At 42.4% G+C, this 21,247-nt stretch overlaps 1 pseudogene; it reads left to right on the top strand.

Annotated features, from left to right (window-relative positions):
* The window catches only part of LOC124795767, a 49,946-nt pseudogene extending 30,689 nt beyond the window's left edge, over nt 1–19,257 (top strand).
* The last annotated feature ends 1,990 nt before the right edge of the window (nt 19,258–21,247 follow it).

Here is a 21,247-nt window from a genome sequence, read left to right on the forward strand (position 1 = left end):
AAAAGGTCTGTATCATCGAAGAATATGAAGAAGTAACTCAGTGGAAATTATTTGTGAATATTTTTACATATGCCAGTTCATAAGATGTTTTGTATATTTCATTATGTATATGTGTATGAAATAATCATTTTGTCCTTTGTGGTGCAAAGTATAAACACTGCATAACATCTGAACTTTTGTATGCCAATAAATAAAGTACAAAGATCATATGTTTATTGCAACATTTTGTGTCACAGTCAAGAGATGGACTGTGCGGCTGGTCCCGGCGTAGGTTCGAGTCCTCCCTCGGGCATGGGTGTGTGTGTTTGTCCTTAGGATAATTTAGGTTAAGTAGTGTGTAAGCTTAGGGATTGATGACCTTAGCAGTTGAGTCCCATAGGATTTCACACACATCCTTTTGTGCCACACATACGGAGTGAACAGTAACAAAATCGACAAACTGCATGGATGGATTCCTGACAGGATATGGAGGATAAAAGGTCCTACGAACATGTGTCCAGAAATTCATCATTCTCACTGTAGAAGGCACTGACGAATGACAGTTCCTCTGATCACGTGCTGTTCGTTCCATGTGTGTTGTATGTGATAGGGATAGTAGGGTTGTGATGCAGGATACACATAATCGTACTTTGGCTCACACCGTGTTGTCAGGCCACTTGCCTTGAGCTTGTCTTGGGATTCGTCTGAATATCCGTAGAACCTGGTCCTGCAGATCTGGTGCACGTGCAGTCAGTCACCATCCTGCACACTCGTCTCTCTGAAAGGACCCATGATCACACAAACGCCCAAACAGGACTTGAAATGTTGTGTTATGTGGTTGGTGTCTGTGAGGGTATTTGTTTCGGTATAGCTGTACTGCCTCTCGACTGTTTCCATCTACTTGGACGTGTACAAGCACCATCTCGGCTTCTTCCCTACGAGAATACCGGACCATTCTGCTGCTTACAGTATACTGCGTCAATCACACAGCCTGAAACACACAATGAGTACACGCCACGTGGTCAGAAGAGCTGTGATTCGTCGGTGCCATCTACCGTGGAAACATTTCCAGTCAACAATCCGTCCTGCAGTTTTGTCGGTTTTGTTAATGTTCACCGTGCATACTCTAGTTTACTAAGTTAAGGATTGTTGTATATAAGCAAAAACGAATATGTACTGAAATTTCATGTTTGAAGTATTTGTGTGGAAGCTATGTATATTCTGCGTGAGACTAAGCGAGAGGCAGACAGACTGCTTCGATTAAATAGACGTTTATAAATACTCTTGTATATAGCCAGTGCAAATGGACGCTGTTTTAGAATAAGGTTCATGTAAAGTACTTCACTTATGATGTAGTAATCCAAAAGTTCGTAATGCAAATGGACAAAACATATCTTCGGGTAATAAAGTTTGTGAGTTCGTGTGTGTGTGTGTGTGTGTGTGTGTGTGTGTGTGTGTGTGTGTGTGTGTGTATGTACATATTGAAAATAACAAATTCGGTGTTTAACCAAAACGTTGTTTGCTGTATCATCTCAACAGGAGTAATCAATATTATCCTAGTAATTAAGAAAGTCTGTTATTTCTTCACATGCAGATAATAAATATCCTGATACTTGCTTTAAGGTGGTCTGTCAATCGTTTACTGCAATGCTTGATTGGTTTACAGGTTAGGCAAATTTTTGTGCGTACTTTGATACACATTCTCGTTCGCATTCACAGAGGATGAGGTTTTTTTTTCAGGCACGCTTTCATATTCATCCTGAGGCTGCCGAGACTCCATCGCATGTGAGTGTAAAACAATGGTCTCCTCTACAATGAAACAAATAATCTTATGATTTGATAAAATAATTTGTAAATAATCATCAGACCATTGAGCTGAATAATCGGAAACACAGAGAAATAATTCATAAATGAAGGCTTACACAGATTTTCGACTTTAAAAGTGTTACATACACTATGTGATCAAAAGTATCCGGACACCCAGAAAAGGCCGGCCGGTGTGGCCGAGCGGTTCTAGGCGCTACAGTCTGAACCATTTGAACACCCCGAAAACATACGTTTTACATATTAGATGCATTGTGCTGCTGCCTGCTGCCAGATACTCCATATCAGCAACCTCAGTAGTCATTAGACATCGTGAGAGAGCAGAATGGGGCGCTCCGCAGAACTCATGAACTTCGAACGTGGTCAGCTGATTGGGTGTCACTTGTGTCACACGTCTATACGCGAGATTTCCAAACTCCTAAACATCCCTAGGCCCACTTTTTTCGATGTGATAGTGAAGTGGAAACGTGAAAGGACACGTACAGCACAAAAGCGTACAGGCCGACCTCGTCTGTTGACTGACAGAGACCGCCGACAGTTGAAGAGGGTCGTAATGTGTAATAGGCAGACATATATCCAGACTAACACACAGAAATTCCAAACTCCATCCGGACCCAGTGCAAGTACTATGATAGTTAGGCGGGAGGTGAGAAAACTTGGATATAATGTTCGAGTGGCTGCACATAAGCCACTCATCACGCCGGTTAATGCCAAACCGTCGCTTGGTTTAAGGAGCGTAAACATCGGATGACTGAACAGTGAAAAAACGTTGTGTGGAGTGACGAATCTCGGTACACAATGTCGTGATCGGATGGCAGGGTGTGGGTATGGCGAATGCCCGGTGAACATCACCTGCCAGCATGTGTAGTACCAACAGTAAAATCCGGAGGCGGTGGTGTTATGGAGTGGTCGTGTTTTTCATCTACATCGACATCCATACTCCGCAAGCAACCTTACGGTGTGTGGCGGAGGGTACCTTGAGTACCACTATCGGTTCTCCCTTCTATTCCAGTCTCGTATTGTTCGTGGAAAGAAGGATTGTCGGTATGCTTCTGTGTGAACTCTAATCTCTCTGATTTTATCCTCAAGGTCTCTTCGCGAGATATACGTTGGAGGGAGCCATATACTGCTTCTCTTCGGTGAAGGTATGTTCTTGAAACTTTAACAAAAGCCCGTACCGAGCTACTGACCGTCTCTCCTGCAGAGTCTTCCACTGGAGTTTATCTATCATCTCCGTAACGCTTTCGCGATTACTAAATGATCCTGTAACGAAGCGCGCTGCTCTCCGTTGGATCTTCTCTATCTCTTCTATCAACCCTATCTGGTACGGATCCCACAGTGCTGAGCAGTATTCAAGCAGTGGGCGAACAAGCGTACTGTAACCTACTTCCTTTGTTTTTGGATTACATTTCCTTAGGATTCTTCCAATGAATCTCAGTCTGGCATCTGCTTTACCAACGATCAACTTTATATGATCATTCCATTTTAAATCACTCCTAATGCGTACTCCCAGATAATTTATGGAATTAACTTCTTCCAGTTGCTGACCTGCTATTTTGTAGCTAAATGATAACGGATCTATCTTTCTATATATTCGCAGCACATTACACTTGTCTACATTGAGATTCAATTGCCATTCCCTGCACAATGCGTCAATTCGCTGCAGGTCCTCCTGCATTTCAGTACAATTTTCCGTTGTTACAACCTCTCGATACATCACAGCATCATCTACAAAAAGCCTCAGTGTACTTCCGATGTCATCCACCAGGTCATTTACGTATATTGCGAATAGCATATAGAGGGGCCTTACCCCTTGTTGTTTTCTGTGGCACTATCAGAGCACAGGCGTACATTGATCTTTTAAGCTCCTTGCTTCCCACTGTTGAACCGCAATTTGAGGATGGCGATCGCATCTTTCAACACGATCGAGCAAGCACCTGGTCATAATGCACGGCCTGTGGCGGACTGGTTACACGACAACACCCTCCCTGTAATGGACTGGCTCGACAGAGTCCTGACATGAATCCTATAGAACACCTTTGGGATGTTTTGGAACGCCAACTTCGTCGCAAGCCTCACCGACCAACATCGATACCTTTCTTCAGTGCAGCATATGTGAAGAATGGGCTGGCATTTCCCAAGAAACCATTTCAGCACGTGACTGAACGTATCCCTGGGAGAATGGAAACTGTCATGAAGGCTAAGGGTGGGCCACCATCATGTTGAATTCCAGCATTACTGATGGAGGGCGCCACAAACTTGTAAGTCATGTTCGGCCAGGTATCCGCATACTTTTGATCAGACAGTGTATCTGGTTAATTTTTCTTTATTATTAGAAAAATTTCATGATCGGCGCGGATGCATACTTTCATATGTAAAAATATATGGAACAAATGGAGAAGTGAGATGAGTGCTTCAGTGTAAAGCACAGGTTTATTAAAATGAGAAATTTAGGACACAGTCATGGGTGGCACTGTAAGCGGTATCGTGAGCAAAACATGTGAAGCAAAAGATGTTAGAACATTTGAGGACACACATTTGGCAATGAGTAGGTACTCACCTCGGCCGCAATTGGATATAGTATGTAATCATGTAATGTACCCACGAACGCCTACGATACTGAGTGAATCCAGCTGGTGACGTTACACACAAGCACTTGTAAAAACAACCGGAAAATGTTTTACTGTTGCCGGCCGTTGTGGACGAGCGGTTCTAGGCGCTTCAATCCGGAACCGCGCTGCTGCTACGGTCTCAGGTTCAAATCCTGCCTTGGGCATGGATGTGTGTGATGTCCTTAGATTAGTTAGGTTTAAGCAGTTCTAAGTCTAGGGGAGTGATAACCTCATACGTTAAGTCCCATAGTGCTCAGAGCCATTTGAATCGTATTTTTTTTTTTTTTTTTTTTTTTTTGTGCTACTGTTGCAAGAAACTAACTGCTGCCATAGTGGTAGCCGCAATTGTCTTTGCTGCAGTCACTATAGTTGTCTCACGTTGCACTACATATGTAATGTCTAATACTTCTATAATGTTTAAAAGATCAGTGCCCTACAAAGACGCTCACTCAGTGCTTCTGGTGGACACTTCTGCAAATACTAGCAACCGAGAGTTAAATTCTGTGCTACGAACATACAGAAATTCTCTATCGGAAGCAGTATAATAAGTTAGCGCCAGTGACAGGAATGCCAACTAAAGTCAGTGGAAAATATAAGTTCCCACAGACTACGGTATGAGTTAATCAAGCTAATAGACAAAAAAGTGACTAAAACTTCTGATGAATTACATTTATTAATCAGGAATCCTTCCAGGGTGGAAGAGCATTTATTATTATTATTATTGTATCACTGATACTGCCCTTAAACCTGTTTCATCATACCCAATGAGGAGCTGTATGGTACATACAACCGGGGGCCGCCATGCCATTCCTCATGCGTGCGACTGTCGGATGTTCCTGCGGAACACAGCGCCGGTGTGGGTGACGGTCTTTATAAGGACAACCGTCGTCGACTGTGTGACACTGGCCATCGATGACGAGCTTACGCCGCTGCAATGACATGTCAACTGTCTGCCGCCATCATCCAGAGGACTTCGAGTCTGTTTTTTCTTACATATATACTGACGGACGAGTAGAAAACTTAGGATGAAAAATACTCTCATCACCAATAGGAGACGTCAATTCCATCAAAAAGCTTAACGCCTGCTGAAATGAACCCAGTGTGTCACGTGAGACAACTTCTGTTAAAGTTTGTGAAACACAAATTGAGGGTACTTAAAATCTGTAATAAAGTTTACACATTTGCTAAGAACTTGCAAACAAAATCGCCGGCCGTTGTCGCCGAGAGGTTCTAGGTGCTTCATTCCGGAACCGCGCTGCTGCTACGGTCGCAGGTTCGAATCCTGCCTCGGGCATGGATGCGTGTGAAGTCTAGGTTAGTTAGGTTTAAGTAGTTCTAAGTCCAAGGGACTGATGACCTCAGATGTTAAGTCCCATAGAGCTCACAGCCATTTGAACCATTTTTAAAAACAAAATCGATGAATTATGAAATTCGTTACAAAAGTTAATTATATAATTTTTCACTGTTTCTAAAGTGATCCGTAACTCACAAATGAACAGAGGAAAAGATGTGAATTTTGTCCCTCGCTCTCTCTCTCTCTCTCTCTCTCTTTTTGTTGAATATTCTCTTGTCAGATGAATCTGAATTGGGAGGGAATGATCTGTAAATGGTGCTATTCACAAGAGCCATTTAAAGCTAAAAGCATTCATCCTTAACATATTGATTAATCCATTGCACAAAAAAATATTTACCAAAATGATTATGGTAAATCTCAATACGAATTATTGCGTGACTGAATGCTTCAGTTATGGCTTTTTTATACCATAACTTCAAGAATTCAAGTGAGCGATAAAGCATTTCATGTTCGTGTGAACGAAATGTACGCATACAGCACTCGAATATGTAAAACAAATGTGTGTTTCAATAAATTTTTTTAAATATGAACTGTCATATCAGAGTAATAATTTTTTTTGTACCATGGTCAGAGGCTGTAATTAACGATTCACGCTTCTAGACGTATTCGGAAGTATTATATTTTTTAAATTCACAATTAAACTAGCTATATTCAATTTTTCTTTCCGATCATTTGCTCCTTTTTTTCTTGTCTGATCTCGAGGTGTACACATATGAGTGACATCCTCCTGTTCTTCAGTGCAGCACACCGTGAAGAATGGGCTGCCACTCCCCAAGAAACCATTCCAGCACGTTACTGAACGCGTGCCTGCGAGAGTGGAAGCTGTCATGAAGGCTAAGGGTGGGCCACAACCGTGTTGAATTCTAGCATTACTGATGGAGGGCGCCACGAACTTGTAAGTCATTTTCAGCCAGGTGTCCGGATACTTTTGATCAGCTAGTGTATTTTATACATTTTAGTCTTAATGTATATTGTATTTATTTCATAACATATCACCTTCGTCACGGTTCTACGCGCTACAGTCTGGAACCGCGCGACCGCTACGGTTGCAGATTCGAATCCTGCCTCGGGCATGGATGAGTGTGATGTCTCTAGGTTAGTTAGGTTTAAGTAGTTCTTTCGTTATTTATTCCTTATTATAAAGCAGAAGCACCATAAGATATATTGGCCGATAGTATTCACATTATCGCGTACATTTTTACGTAAGAATTTTGTCAAATTGACCGGTCGCCTGGTATAGAACAATTGTGTAGTGAATCAAATCAATGAACTCATGTCACACCCCCACAATTTACTATTGACGATGAATCACATCATAAATGAATACTGACTTGTAATCATTCATGATTTTACCGCGTATTATCTAAAAGGAGACTAAGATAAGTCCATTGTCATCGGAATTTTCTCTTTCTCGACGCGGTATTCAAGTTATGCAAAATCTCTTAGTATACACAATCTTTTCCTATAGTAACTTACAAAGCAAGTTTGTAATTGAGATATCTGAATCCTTAATGAGAGGAGGAGGAACGGTTAAGTATACAGAACACATCTGGTCTGTACGTAAATAATGTTACTTGACGCAATTTCTTGCGTAGGATATAATTAATATCTTTTTTTATCTAGGAAACACAGAGACGTAAATAGTGAGTTTACGTAATTTTTATTCGTAAATGATGCACTTTTCCTAACACGAAGCTATGATTAGTTGAAAAAACGGTAGACGGAAGGAGCATAAACCACACAAGGGGTATATTCCCTTGATCTTGGATTTTTATTTCTTCGCTTGAAAGAGGGGGGGGGGTTATAAAGTATACAATTTGTGTGTACACGGGTCATTCCATGTCAAATCGTCTAACTTGGGAACATTTTCGTGTTCTAACATCACGGATTTTGACGAAATTTTAGATGGATATTACCGCATGTCACCATCAAGATTGGTTAAATTTGACGCTCAATGAAGTAATATTGCACTAGATAGTCACTTGTTTGACTACGTGCGTGACTCAGTGCAGGTCAAGCGTGAATTTCTGGGAGATTTGAGCTGTTATATGTCGAAAAATATTTTGTTGAAAGAAATTAAATTTGACCATCTTTGTACAAGAGTGTTGGTTCTCTCGAGAATAACAATGAAAAGAATTTTATGAGCCGTATTCAGACAGAAAATTTTAGACAGACTCTCCCGATGAAATCGGCGCCAAAGAAACTGCAAGGTTTGGCTTCTTACATATCAAGGACTAAAGGGACAACGGACATGAAACATGGTGTGGAGTAACTTCACAACACAACGTTATGAACTGTAAGGTTTCATTTGCGTATCAGTTCCCAATACTGAATAAATTAACTGTAAAGGTGAAGCTTTTGTAAAAACGTAAAAAAGTATGGGATTTTCACTAGTTTTTTGTAACTATCTCTACAAAACTCCCCAAACTATACTCATTAGAAAGACCATCATTTTAACCGTCAGAAAAAGAGTATTTTATTATCCAACGTAGACTAACAATGATATATAATCTGAATCAAATTTGGGTGCGAAAATCGCAGCATGAAAAAAATTTAAATTTTGGATTCTTAAGTCTCGTAGCCCCCCCCCCCCCCCCGATGAACCATTGACCTTGCCGTTGGTGGGGAGGCTTGCGTGCCTCAACGATGCAGAGAGCCGTACCGTAGGTGCAACCACAACGGAGGGGTATCTGTTGAGAGGCCAGACAAACGTGTGGTTCCTGAAGAGGGGTAGCAGCCTTTTCAGTAGCTGCAGGGGCAACAGTCTGGATGATTGACTGATCTTGCCTTGTAACACTAACCTAAACGGCCTTGCTGTGCTGGTACTGCGAACGGCTGAAAGCAAGGGGAAACTACAGCCGTAATTTTTCCCGAGGGCATGCAGCTTTACCGTATGATTAAATGATGATGGCGTCCTCTTGGGTAAAATATTCCGGAGGTAAAATAGTCCCACATTCGGATCTCCGGGCGGGGACTTCTCAAGAGGACGTCGTTATCAGGAGAAAGAAAACTGGCATTCCACGGATCGGAGCGTGGAATGTCAGATCCCTTAATCGGGCAGGTAGGTTAGAAAATTTAAAAAGGGAAATGGAAAGGTTAAAGTTAGATATAGTGGGAATTAGGTAAGTTCGGTGGCAGGAGGAACAAGACTTTTGGTCAGGTGAATACACGGTTATAAATACAAAATCGAATAGGGGTAACGCAGGAGAAGGTTTAATAATGAATAAAAAAATAGGTGTGCGGGTAAGCTACTACAAACAGCATAGTGAACGCATTATTGTGGCCAAGATAGACGCGAAGCCCAAGCCTACCACAGTAGATGATTAAGAAATTGATGAAATATATGATGAGATAAAATAAATTCTTCAGGTAGTGAAGGAAGACGAAAATTTAATAGTCATGGGTGACTGAAATTCGAGAGTAGGAAAAGGGAGAGAAGGAAACATAGTAGGAGAATATGGATTGGGGGAAAGAAATGAAAGAGGAAGCCGCCTGGTCGAATTTTGCACAGAGCACAACATAATCATAACTAACACTTGGTTTAAGAATCATGAAAGAAGGTTGTATACATGGAAGAACCCTGGAGATACTAAAAGGTACCAGATAGATTATATAATGGTAAGACAGAGATTTAGGTACCAGGTTTTAAACTGTAAGACATTTCCAGGGGCAGATGTGGACTCTGACCACAATCTATTGGTTATGACCTGTAGATTAAAACTGAAGAAACTGCAAAAAGGTGGGAATTTAAGGAGATGGGACCTGGATAAACTGAAAGAACCAGAGGTTGTACAGAGGTTCAAGGAGAGCATAAGGGAACAATTGACAGGAATTGGGGAAAGAAATACAGTAGAAGAAGAATGGGTAGCTTTCAGGAATGAAATAGTGAAGGCAGCAGAGGATCAAGTAGGTAAAAAGACGAGGGCTAGTAGAAATCCTTGGCGAACGGAAGAGGTACTGAATTTAATTGATGAAAGGAGAAAATACAAAAATGCAGTAAGTGAAGCAGGCAAAAAGGAATACAAGCCTCTCAAAAATGAGATCGACAGGAAGTGCAAAATGCCTAAGCAGGGATGGCTAGAGGACAAATGTAAGGATGTAGAGGCTTATCTCACGGGGGGTAAGATGGATACTGCCTACAGGAAAATTAAAGAGACCTTTGGAGAAAAGAGAACCACTTGCATGAATATCGAGAGCTCAGATGGAAACCCAGTTCTAAGCAAAGAAGGGAAAGCAGAAAGGTGGAAGGAGTATATAGAGGGTCTATACAGGGGCGATGGTCTTGAGGACAATATTACGGAAATGGAAGAGGGTGTAGATGAAGATGAAATGGGTGATATGATACTGCGTAAAACGTTTTACAGAGCACTGAAAGACCTAAGTCGAAACAAGGCCCCAGGAGTAGACAACATTAAATTAGAACTACTGACAGCCTTGGGAGAGCCAGTCCTGACAAAACTCTACCATCTGGTGACCAAGATGTATGAGACAGGCGAAATTCCCTCAGACATCAAGAAGAATATCATAATTCCAATCCCAAAGGAAGAAGGTGTTGACAGATGTGGAAATTACCGAACTATCAGTTTAGTAAGTCACAGATGCAAAATGCTAACGCGAATTCTTTACAGACGAATGGAAAAACTGGTAGAAGCCGAACTCGGGGAAGATCAGTTTGGATTCCGTGGAAATGTTGGAACACGTGAGGCAATACTTACCTTACGACTTATCTTAGAAGAATGATTAAGGGAAGGCAAACCTACGTTTCTAGCATTTGTAGAGAAAGCTTTTGCTATTGTTGAATATTCTCTTTCAAATTCTGAATGTATCAGGGGTAAAATACAGGAAGTGAAAGGCTATTTACAATTTGTACAGAAACCAGATGGCAGTTATACGAGTCGAGGGACATGAAAGGGAAGCAGTCGTTGGGAAGGGAGTGAGACAGGGTTGTAGCCTCTCCCCGATGCTATTCAATCTGTATATTGAGCAAGCAGTAAAGGAAACAAAAGAAAAGTTCGGACTAGGTATTATAATCCATGGAAAAGAAACAAAACGTTGAGGTTCACCGATGACATTGTAATTCTGTCGGAGACAGCAAAGGACTTGGAAGAGCAGTTGAACGGAATGGACAGTGTCTTGAAAGGAGGGTATGAGATGAACATCAACAAAAGCAAAACGAGGACAATGGAATGTAGTCGAATTAAGTCGGGTGATGCTGAGGAAATTAGATTTGAAATGAGACGCTTAAAGTAGTAAAGGAGTTTTGCTATTTGGGGAGCAAAATAACTGATGATGGTCGAAGTAGACAGGATATAAAATGCAGGCTGGCAATGGCAAGGAAAGCGTTTCTGAAGAAGATAAATTTGTTAACATCGAGTATAGATTAGGTGTCAGGAAGCCGTTTCTGAAAGTATTTGTATGGAGTGTAGCCATGTATGGAGTGAAACATGGACGATAAATAGTTTGGACAAGAAGAGAATAGAAGCTTTCGAAATGTGGTGCTACAGAAGAAGATTAGGTGGGTAGATCACATTACTAATGAGGAGGTATTGAATAGAATTCGGGAGAAGAGGAGTTTGTGGCACAACTTGGCCAGAAGATGGGATCGATTGGTAGACATGTTCTGAGGCATTAAGGGATCACCAATTTAGTACTGTAGGGCAGTGTGGAGGGTAAAAGTCGTAGAGGGAGACCAAGAGATGAATACACTAAGCAGATTCAGAAGGATGTAGGCTGCAGTAGGCATTGGGAGATGAAGAAACTTGCACAGGATAGCGTATCGTGGAGAGCTGCATCAAACCATCTCAGGACTGAAGACCACAACAACAACAAAAGTCTCGTAGACTAAATGCATGCTGAGCATCAAACTTAATACGCAATAGGTCGGTAGCGCAAGGATGTGGAATACAAAATTGCATTCATCTGCTATTATCCAATGTTCTACAAATTCGTTGAAACATTGACGAATTTTGTAAGAAGGTGAAAACAGTTTATATTCCACATTTCTTTTACAAATAGCGTTTCCTTTTAGAGCTTCAAAATTAGTCTCACTAGAACGATGTGTTTTAACCTCCCCTCAGGACAGTGCGTGAAATTTCTAACATGGGCTAACAATTCTACATAATTTGAGACAAACTAGCAGCAAAAATGGCGCTGCGATAAAGTTTTAACTTACGCTTCTCATATCTCGTTGATTAAAAGCATGACAAATTATAAAACTTCGGATCCAACAACTCTGTAACACAAGGGTTTCCAATATAAAATACTGTTGTCATTGTCATGTCTTTCTAAATTTCTACAAAATGAGCTCGAACTTGATTTTGTAAAAATTACAAAATAAATCACTTCAATTTGCTTTAAGATAACCTATTTTCCATAATTAATTTTAAATTAATCACAATTAGAAAGAGTTTGTTTTTAAAGCATTCAGAAAATCATCTTCGATTTTCCAATCCGTACTGACAGTTATTGAAAATGACGGACAACTGCGTGGGGATGGACCACGGCAAGAGGCAACATTGAGGTAACCTATTCTCCGTGTTTCGTTTCATATGTATTTTGAAATTGACAACTAATATTCTCATTATATTACGTTGATCCATGGCGACATTATCGTTACCACTTTAATAACAGGAACCAGAAATCCTATCGCCATTCATGTGAAGCCCAACAGCGATGCAATACCAGCGACGAGTGGGTTTATTCATCCAGGTTCCCAAGCCTCTAATCTGGTTTCTTAATTTATGTTCTGAAACCTGCCCGGCTTTGTAAAAACGCCATTTGCTAGATACCCTATCTCCAGTTCTCAAATCTATGGTAGTATTTCACAAAGGCAGCAAGCAAAAAGTTATATCTGTTTTGATTTTGAACTCCTTAACATTGCAACGTTATTCAATTGTCAACGAAACAAATGATGCACTGATAAAATTTATGCATTCTCGATGCCCGGCTCATTCATTTTATTGGCCCGAAAGACAAGATGCTTGTGGGATGAAAATGAAATGATCGTATTGACATTGTTGCCCGTGGGGTCCCATTAGGGCTCGGCCGCCAGGTGCAAGTCTTATTTCAGGTGGCGCTACATTGGGCGACTTGCGGCCGGATGATGAGGACAACGCAACACCCAGTCCCCGAGCGGTGAAAATCTCCAACCCGGTCGGAAATCGAACATGGGCCCAATTCATTGGAGGCAAGCTCGGTACCATCCAGCTAAGCAGGCGGACTGCTTGTTGGGTACCAAAACAACACCGCAGTTCTACGCCCAATGTTCATTCAATATCATCATCTGGCTGACGATATCAGTTTACAAAAAGAAAACAGCAGAAAGTGGCTCAAAAATTTCGAAAAATATAAGTAGCAATGTCGAGAAGTTTTTGCTTGCCACATATGTGAGGTATTCCTGCAGGTTTGAGAATCATCGGTAAGGTACTTAGCAAATGACTTTGTAAGCAGACAGCTGCGACCGAAGCCATTAGAACTTAAGTAGCAATCAGGCTTGGAGACCTGAATGAAGAAATACACCTGTGGCTGATATTTCACAGCTATTGGACGTGACGCCCATGGTGTTGTTCTTGCTGGTTCGTATTCTTCAACTGGTAGTGACAATGTCACCATGGAATAACCCAGTATAATTATACATTACTTGTCAGTTTAAAAATACAAACAACATGAAACAAAACACGGACCAAAGTTATCAGTCATTTTCAGGTACTGTTAGTGCACATAGGAAAATTGACCGTGGCTTTCCTAATGCCTGAAAACAGGCACTTTAGTATAACGCAATACAGATTTTCTAAAATCAAAGTGATCTACTTGATGTGTAATTTTTTCAAAAATCAAGATTGAACTGATTTTGTAGAAATGATTTTTTACACTGGGAAACCTTTTGCTACTAAGTTCTGTCCAAAGTTTCATGTTCATCATGCCTTTAACAATGAGGGCGTAATAAGTCAAAGTTTTTATTCTCAGCACCATTTTTCCGGTAGTTTGTCCCAAATTATGTATCATTGTTACCCCCATGATGTAAATTTTACCCACTGTTCCGCGGGAGGGCATAAAACATGTTGTTAGAATTAGACATGTTTTGAAGCTTTGATAGAGACCAGTATTTATAAAAGAAGTGTGGAATATGCACTAGTTTCACCTTCTCACAAAAATCGTCATTATTTTGAAGAATTTATAGATTACTGGAAAATACTAGATGAATGAAATTTTGTATTCCACATCCTTGTGCCAACGACCTATTCGGTATTAAGTTTCATGTTAAATGTGCGTTCACTCTATGAGAGATAAGTATCCAAAGATTATATTTCTCTCATGCCGCGATTTTCACGCACAACTTTGATTTAAATTATCTAGCATTGTTAGCGTTGGATAAACAAGTACGTTTTTTTAGGCGATGTAAGTCAGGGTCTTTCTAATGAGAGCAGTTTCGAGAGTTTCGTACAACACAGTTTTTTTGCAAAAACGCGTCGAAAATATCGTATTTTTTACTTTTTTACGAAATTACACTTAATTTATTCAGTATTGGATAGCAGTACTTGAATGAAACTCTGTTTTCGATGGATTGTTAGATTCTACATTCCTAATTCACATTCATCATCCATTTCATCCCTGGTATATAAGAAACCAAACTTTGAAATTTTTTCGGGCACCGATTTTTACTGGCGATTTTGACAAGCTGCCCAAATCTCATTTCTTTCAACAAAGTATTCCAAAAATATTGCCAGCGATATAACAGCTAAAATTCGACAGAAATTCACGTTCGTCCTGCCCTTAGTCGCGCACGGAGACAAAGAAGTGACTATATCTCGAGCAGTATTGCTTCGACGAACGTTAAACTTTTCGGGGAAAATGCCGAATGTTCACATAAGATTCCGCTGAAGTGCGTGATGGTCGAGGAGGGAAGGCCTTAGAGATTAGACATAGAATAATCCACATAAATAATTTAACTTGGCATCATTTTTACGTTACTGTCTAAGTGCCTGGAAAGAGGAAAGGGAGAGGGTATGAAGCGCAGCACACAACTGGTCTGTTTCCATATAAGATTGGCTGGACATAAAGAGGGAAGGGGAAGTTTTCTAGTACTAGGCTCTGAAGAGAAGAGGGAAGAGGGGATATGAAGCACACAGGTGGTCGTTTCCGCATAAGGAGAGTTTCGATTACCCAGTAGCACAATTGCGCTCTAACCGCCATTTTTTATGCAGCACTAGAATTTGCTGGGAATAAGCAGTGTGAAATGCAAGTCGTTGGAGGTGATTAGGGTTGGGGGAGTGGGGGGGTAGGGAGAGGGTATAGTTTTCAGTTAGCCACTAATGCCATTGGGCTGTTGCCGATGCGCCTCGGATTTTTTACTACTGTGTTAAGATTAACTGAGAATAAGGAGTAACGGGGAAAGGGGCGTGACTTCCACTGATATAGATGTTGACATCACTGATAACTAGGTAACGTCACTAATGACGTCACTGATAAGGCTAGGCCACTAAGTCAACGACATATGTCACGTGGCATAACAGATGCTAAGCAAAGTGGGTATCAAAACCCATAGTATTCCTACAGCTGTGTCTCTAAGTTTTGTCAGTAGCATTTCCAAAATTCTGTCGTCTACCCTCCAGGGATTTCCATTACGTTCACAAAGCATCTCTGTAATTCTAGCGTTACCTACTGGTAACAAATTTAGCTGCATGCCTCTGAACTGCCTCGATGTACTATTTTTAATATGACCTGGTGGGTGGGTGGGGGGGGGGGCGTGGAGGAGGGGATTCCAAACACTCGAGCAGTACTGAAGAATGGGTAGCAAGAATGGGTAGTAGAAGTATTCTACGCGTGGTCTCATTCTTTTCTAGAACTCTCCCAAGAAACCGAAGTGGATCATTTGCCTTCTCTACTACAGTCCTTACTGTATGTGTTTTTTACCTTTCCTATCGCTTTCAACGTTATGTCTAGATATTTAATCGAGTTGACTTTGTCAAGCAGCACACTTCTATTGCTATATTCGAACACTGTTGTTCCTACTCGTCTGCATTAACCCATATTTTTCTACATATACAGCAAGCTGAAATTCATCACATCAAGCATAAATTTTGTGTTAGACATCACAGGCACTGAACGGCGACACGTTCCCATACATTACAGCATCATCAGAAAACAGCTGCAGATCGCTGCTCGCACTGTTTGTCAGACCACTTATGAACACAGGGAATAATAGCTGTCTGGGGGCACTTACGTTACCCTTGTCTCTGATAACACTCGCAGTCGAGATCAGAGTCAGAGCAATGGGTTGTATAACTCAAGAAGTCTTCGAGCCGCTCAGGTACCTGAGAACCTAATCCGTATGGTCTAACCAGAGGCAACGAGCCAAACGCATTCCGGAAAGCTGAATATGGAATGTGAGATTGTGTCATATTGCGTGAAATCCATTTGGCATAGATCTTTACACACTTAACTGTTCGTGCATAAGCGAATGCACTGCACTCTGCAATAATCTTAAGAGTTCCTTTATCACAAGGTAAGTGACATGCCGTTCCTTTTCGGCAACATCGCTCCCAGTATTGATGTTATTTTGCTTCAACAAGTATATTCTGATCGACATTCACGAAATTCATGTTTGACGGAGGAGCAACCGTGACGAAACCGAAAACCAGTGTGAAATTATCTTCTCTGAATGTTATTGATAACAAAAAGCAATTTGAGGCATTGTTGCTGAGTTACGTTTTTACTAAAATCATAAAGTGTCAGAAAATTAAAAACTTCACGTGCACTCTGGTTTTCACCAGAATATTTCTTTCAAAGCAGACTGTTAAAACTCTATTGGCCAATTTATGAGCTACCATTGTAGCTGTCGTTGAGACACGACAGTTATATGTTCCACCATAGCGTTCTTCGTCCTGTGAGGCAGCCCGATTTAGTACGGCGGTTTCGAGCGTTATTTATTGCTTCCAATAGTGATTTTATTACTATGGTCAGAAAGACGAAAGTACAAGGCACTAAAGAGTCAATAATTTATTTATGAGGTGAGGCAAGCTGCAAAGTCGCTTAGCCATCTCCAACAGCAAGGGATGGCGTTGAATCACAGGCTGCAATTTTTCTCCGACGTCGAAGCTGTCCTCAGCGTAATGCTACATAACAGAATACGGAGGAGTATGGTACCTTCCGTGGACTTCTTGTAACGGTTGGTCCCAAAATATCTATCTCAGTCACGTTTCTGTTATCAAGCACTACCACAAACGCTTCTGTCGTGTGCACTTTCGCAACTCCCTCTCGCCGTAAGCTAGATTGCGCTCTTAATTACATTCAGTGACGAGAAGATACTACTTACGCTAGATATTTTTATTAGGATTGTTGACAAGTTCGAAGCGTTTTTGTTTTATATGTTGGTATTACGGCTCTTAAGGGGTTTTATTATTCAGTGAAACAGTCTCTATTGCGACAGAAGTTGGGTAGGCAGCTGACGTCCGTGCTCTTTGGGTACTGGTGCGATCACCGCCACCAACCGCTATCATATTCTTACGAACTAAAGATGGTATAATTTGTAGACCGTAACTTTTTGGTAACGTAAATTAACTTCTGATGTGTTCGAGAGTGTTTCTCTGAATTTTAACATTTTATACCGATCGCTGTTTACGCTCCATTGATAGAATGATTTCTGAAATTTTATAATTTCTATGGGTTTATTTATCGATAAACATTTTTATTTGTAATTTGCTGTTTCTACTTGAGTTAACGTACTGTCATTTTGTCATTTGGAGATAGTGATTGGAGCTGTGGACGCTAGAAAGTGGTGTGCTAAATGGAGAAATCGGAACATTCCCGACATATTCTATTCGAGACACAACAGCGCAGGCACCAGAAAACATTTGTACTGTGTCTGATGATAATGCCATTGGGGAGAGGATTGCAAATGAAGTGTCGGCGCTAGCAGAATAGAAATACGGAAAACACAGGTCCGAAAACAATTTATTGGAATCACCGAAACGAAACATTAATACAATCTCCAAAAGAACAACAAACTCGATCCCAACTGTGGATCGACACAAATATAAAATACCGAATAATAATAACAGGAAAGACCCAACGCTTCACGGGGCGCGAACGCAATAAACAACTGTACAATGTCGAGAGGTTCGTCCACTGTACCAAGTCCATCTACAAGGGATCGGCCAGCTATAAAAGGTGTCTGACCGTGGCTGCCGGGGTGGCAGTTCTGTATCCTTACAAGCGATGCATCGAACTGCCTTTTTCCGGCAGTGCACCACCTTACAAAGCCCGTTGCCGAAGGTATTTGCCAGAACTATTTGCGGTCGCGTGCCTGAGGTATCAAAGTAGTTCCCGGGCTAGCTGCGCTTCAGTCTGGAACCGCGTGACCGCTAAGGTCGCAGGTTCGACTCCTGCCTCGGGCATAGATCTGTGTGGTGTCTTTCGGTTAGTTAGGTTTAGGTAGTTCTAAGTTCTAGGGTACTGCTGACCACAGTTGTTAAGTCCCATAGTGCTCAGAGCCAGCCGGGCTAACTGCGACTATGGTAGACCGGGGTCAGGATGTCCTCAGCCTCCAGGAGACGAAGCTCCTGCTGTAGTTTGTCACGGAGGGCGAACAGCACCGCGCGACCCTTGTGGAAATTCGGGACTGCCGTGGGGATGAGTTGGATACGGGTCCACAGAGAAGTGGCTGAGAACAAGTTGGAGAAGTCATCCAGAAGCTGCTGCAAGTGTCTACCGATAACGACTAGTTATGCAGGCCTCAATCATGTATTTCGGGGCCCAGTAAGGGAAAAAGTTATATTCCCAGTAAGTTGGTGGCCTTGGGGACGGCGAGGACCAAAATCCAGGCTGTGACATCGTGAGTGAGGTACTGGACCGGAACCAAGAACCACACCTGTAGCCAAATGACGTAATTGCTCTTCACGGTAATATGGAACCGAAAAAGCGGCGGTGAACCTAACTGACGGTGGGAATTCCCATCGATGATGGTGGCGGAGGACTCCGTATCCACTTGAAAAGGGAGAGGAGTGCCATTCAGCCGCACAGTCAGAGTGATTGCTGCCATCACGTGTGGAAAAACCGACTGCACGTAGGGAACTGGCGGCCGTAGGTCCGTCTCATCCACCACGGATTCGAAGGCGTCCACAGCACTGTGGTCCACGGTCATCAACGACGACGATTGTCAGACCTCGGCTTTGTGACCCTGCTTCTCGCAGGGCGAACGGGTCAGCCGCCGGAAGCGGCAATCTGGCCTCTGGTGAGTGGCAAAGCATTGAATACAGGAGGGCAACCGTTGTCGCTGATGCTGCAGCCACTGCGGCTGCCGTTGGCACAGGTGGGGACTGGCGCTCTGGTCCTGGAGGGCCGATGTGGCCTCAGGAGGGGGCCCCCGGCGCCGCTGTGGGAGGTGAGATGATGGGAACCAGCGTCGTGGGGACAGATGGCGAAGACCTGCGCCAGAGATTGCAGAGTGGAAGCAGAGCGAAACTGCTGATGAGCGTGGTTAATGGGTGAATAGGCGTCTAGAGAGGGATCTTTCAACTTCAGAAGATCTGTCTGTAAGGTATCGAGTGCATGGACAAGAATCGTATCACGAATGAGTGCCGAACCATAAGACTGTTTGCCACAGAAAAAACGACAGTCAAAGGAGAGACCGTGAAGCGTAGCAATCCATTCACTGCATGACAGCATGGGATGCTTCTGGCAACAGAAGAACTTGTGACGTGCCACCGCAACGTGGACCTGAGAGTCAAAATAATCCAATAGGCAAGAAGTCAACGCCTCATAGAAGAGAGCATGAGGTTCTTCATTGGGATGCAACTGTTGCAGATGGTGATTAACTTCCGGGCCCACACAGTCGAGAAAAAATGCGCGACCCTGAACGTCACCAATGATGTTTTGAGCAATAAAGTGTTGCTCCTGAGGAGCCACGTAGTTACCCAAGGCTCAACAGATTTGTCGAACTCGAGAAACGCAGGGGGCGTGTCATGGAGCATCACAAGCGGGGCACCTGGGTGGGACACCTGAATAGGCACCTCTATGAGGGGGAAGGGAGGCATCGCCTGTAAACGCTGAATAATGAGTTCATTCGTTGGTTGCATACCTTTCAACATTGCTATGACTTGCGCTGAAGGTTCATCAATACCTAGAATACCGTATGCCATAGCGGACAACAACTGAGAAAACGCGGGAAACTCGTAAACCAACTCGTAGTCATTGAAGTACCTGCACCAGCAGAATAGAAATGTGGAAAATAGAAGTCCGAAAACAATTTATTGGAAACAATAATACAATCTCCGAAAGAACAACACACTCGATGCGAACTGCGGATCGACACAAATATAAAATACCGAGTAAAAACAATAGGAAAGTCCCGACTCTTCACGGGGAGCGAATACAATAACCAATTCTACAATGTCAAGAGGGTCGTTGACTATACTAACTCCATCTACAAGAGATCGGCCAGCTAGAAGAGGTGTCTGGCCATGGCTGCCAGGATGGCAGCTCTGTATCCTTCCAATTTTTTTTCTGTATTCTATTTCAGTGTCCCATATGGGGTGGGCTAGCAGCAGCATAGGCGCCGCTCTATCCTTCGCTGCGCCGCCTTATAAAGCCCGTTGGCAGAGGTATCTGCCGGAACTATTTGCGATCACATGTCTGACGTATCAGAGTGGTTCCTGGGCTAGCTGCGGTCTCTGCTGAAGCTGTTCTGTAGACTCCGCGAACGGGTAGAGGTCCATGGCGGCCTTTGGCGGAGACCTAGCGTTGTGTTGTGTTGTGGTCGTATTTGTTTTGACAACACAGACGATGTAGGTTTTCCTGGTGATTATACGCCCTGTGATGCAGACATCCCATGTTGTTTGGACGTCAAGAGGGGTGACGATGCACTAGGCACTACGATGTATGAAGTGGGGGGTGACAGCAGCAAGTAAACGGTTTTTTTTGTTTTAGGAGTATCGCTTTGACATTAGAAACTCGCCACGTTCATTAAGTCCTTCGGGGTTTCATGAAAATCGTTTAAATACATTAATTCATAATGATCCCCGTCGGTATGTTGGAGAACTTTCATATGTAATGAACAGTGATCATTCCATCATAGTGTGACAGTTGCACACAATGTGTAAGATTAAAAAATCGGTCGTATGGATACCACACGATCTGAGCCTACACCACAAAATCATCGGGCTGGTATATTTGAATTTCTGCTTCCTCGTCATTAATTGGTTCGTGAATAACAGCGACCACTCCTAACCTGTATCGTTACTGGTAACGTTAAATGATCTCTTTATGCTAACGTAAGGGAAAGAAAGGAATGGTTGAGCACAGACAAAGGAGCAACTCCCTGTACAAAAACCTGTGCGCATCCGGAAAAGAGAATATTATGCATCTGGTGAAACAGCAGCAGTGTGCTGTACTATGAATTACTTCCCCGAGGTGTAACCATCACTGATGACTATTGTGGCCAACATTTGGGACGTATTGAAGCCGGAATCCAAGAACAACC

Source organism: Schistocerca piceifrons, chromosome 4 (assembly GCF_021461385.2).
Source record: "Schistocerca piceifrons isolate TAMUIC-IGC-003096 chromosome 4, iqSchPice1.1, whole genome shotgun sequence".
In the NCBI taxonomy this organism is placed as follows: Eukaryota; Metazoa; Arthropoda; class Insecta; order Orthoptera; family Acrididae; genus Schistocerca; species Schistocerca piceifrons.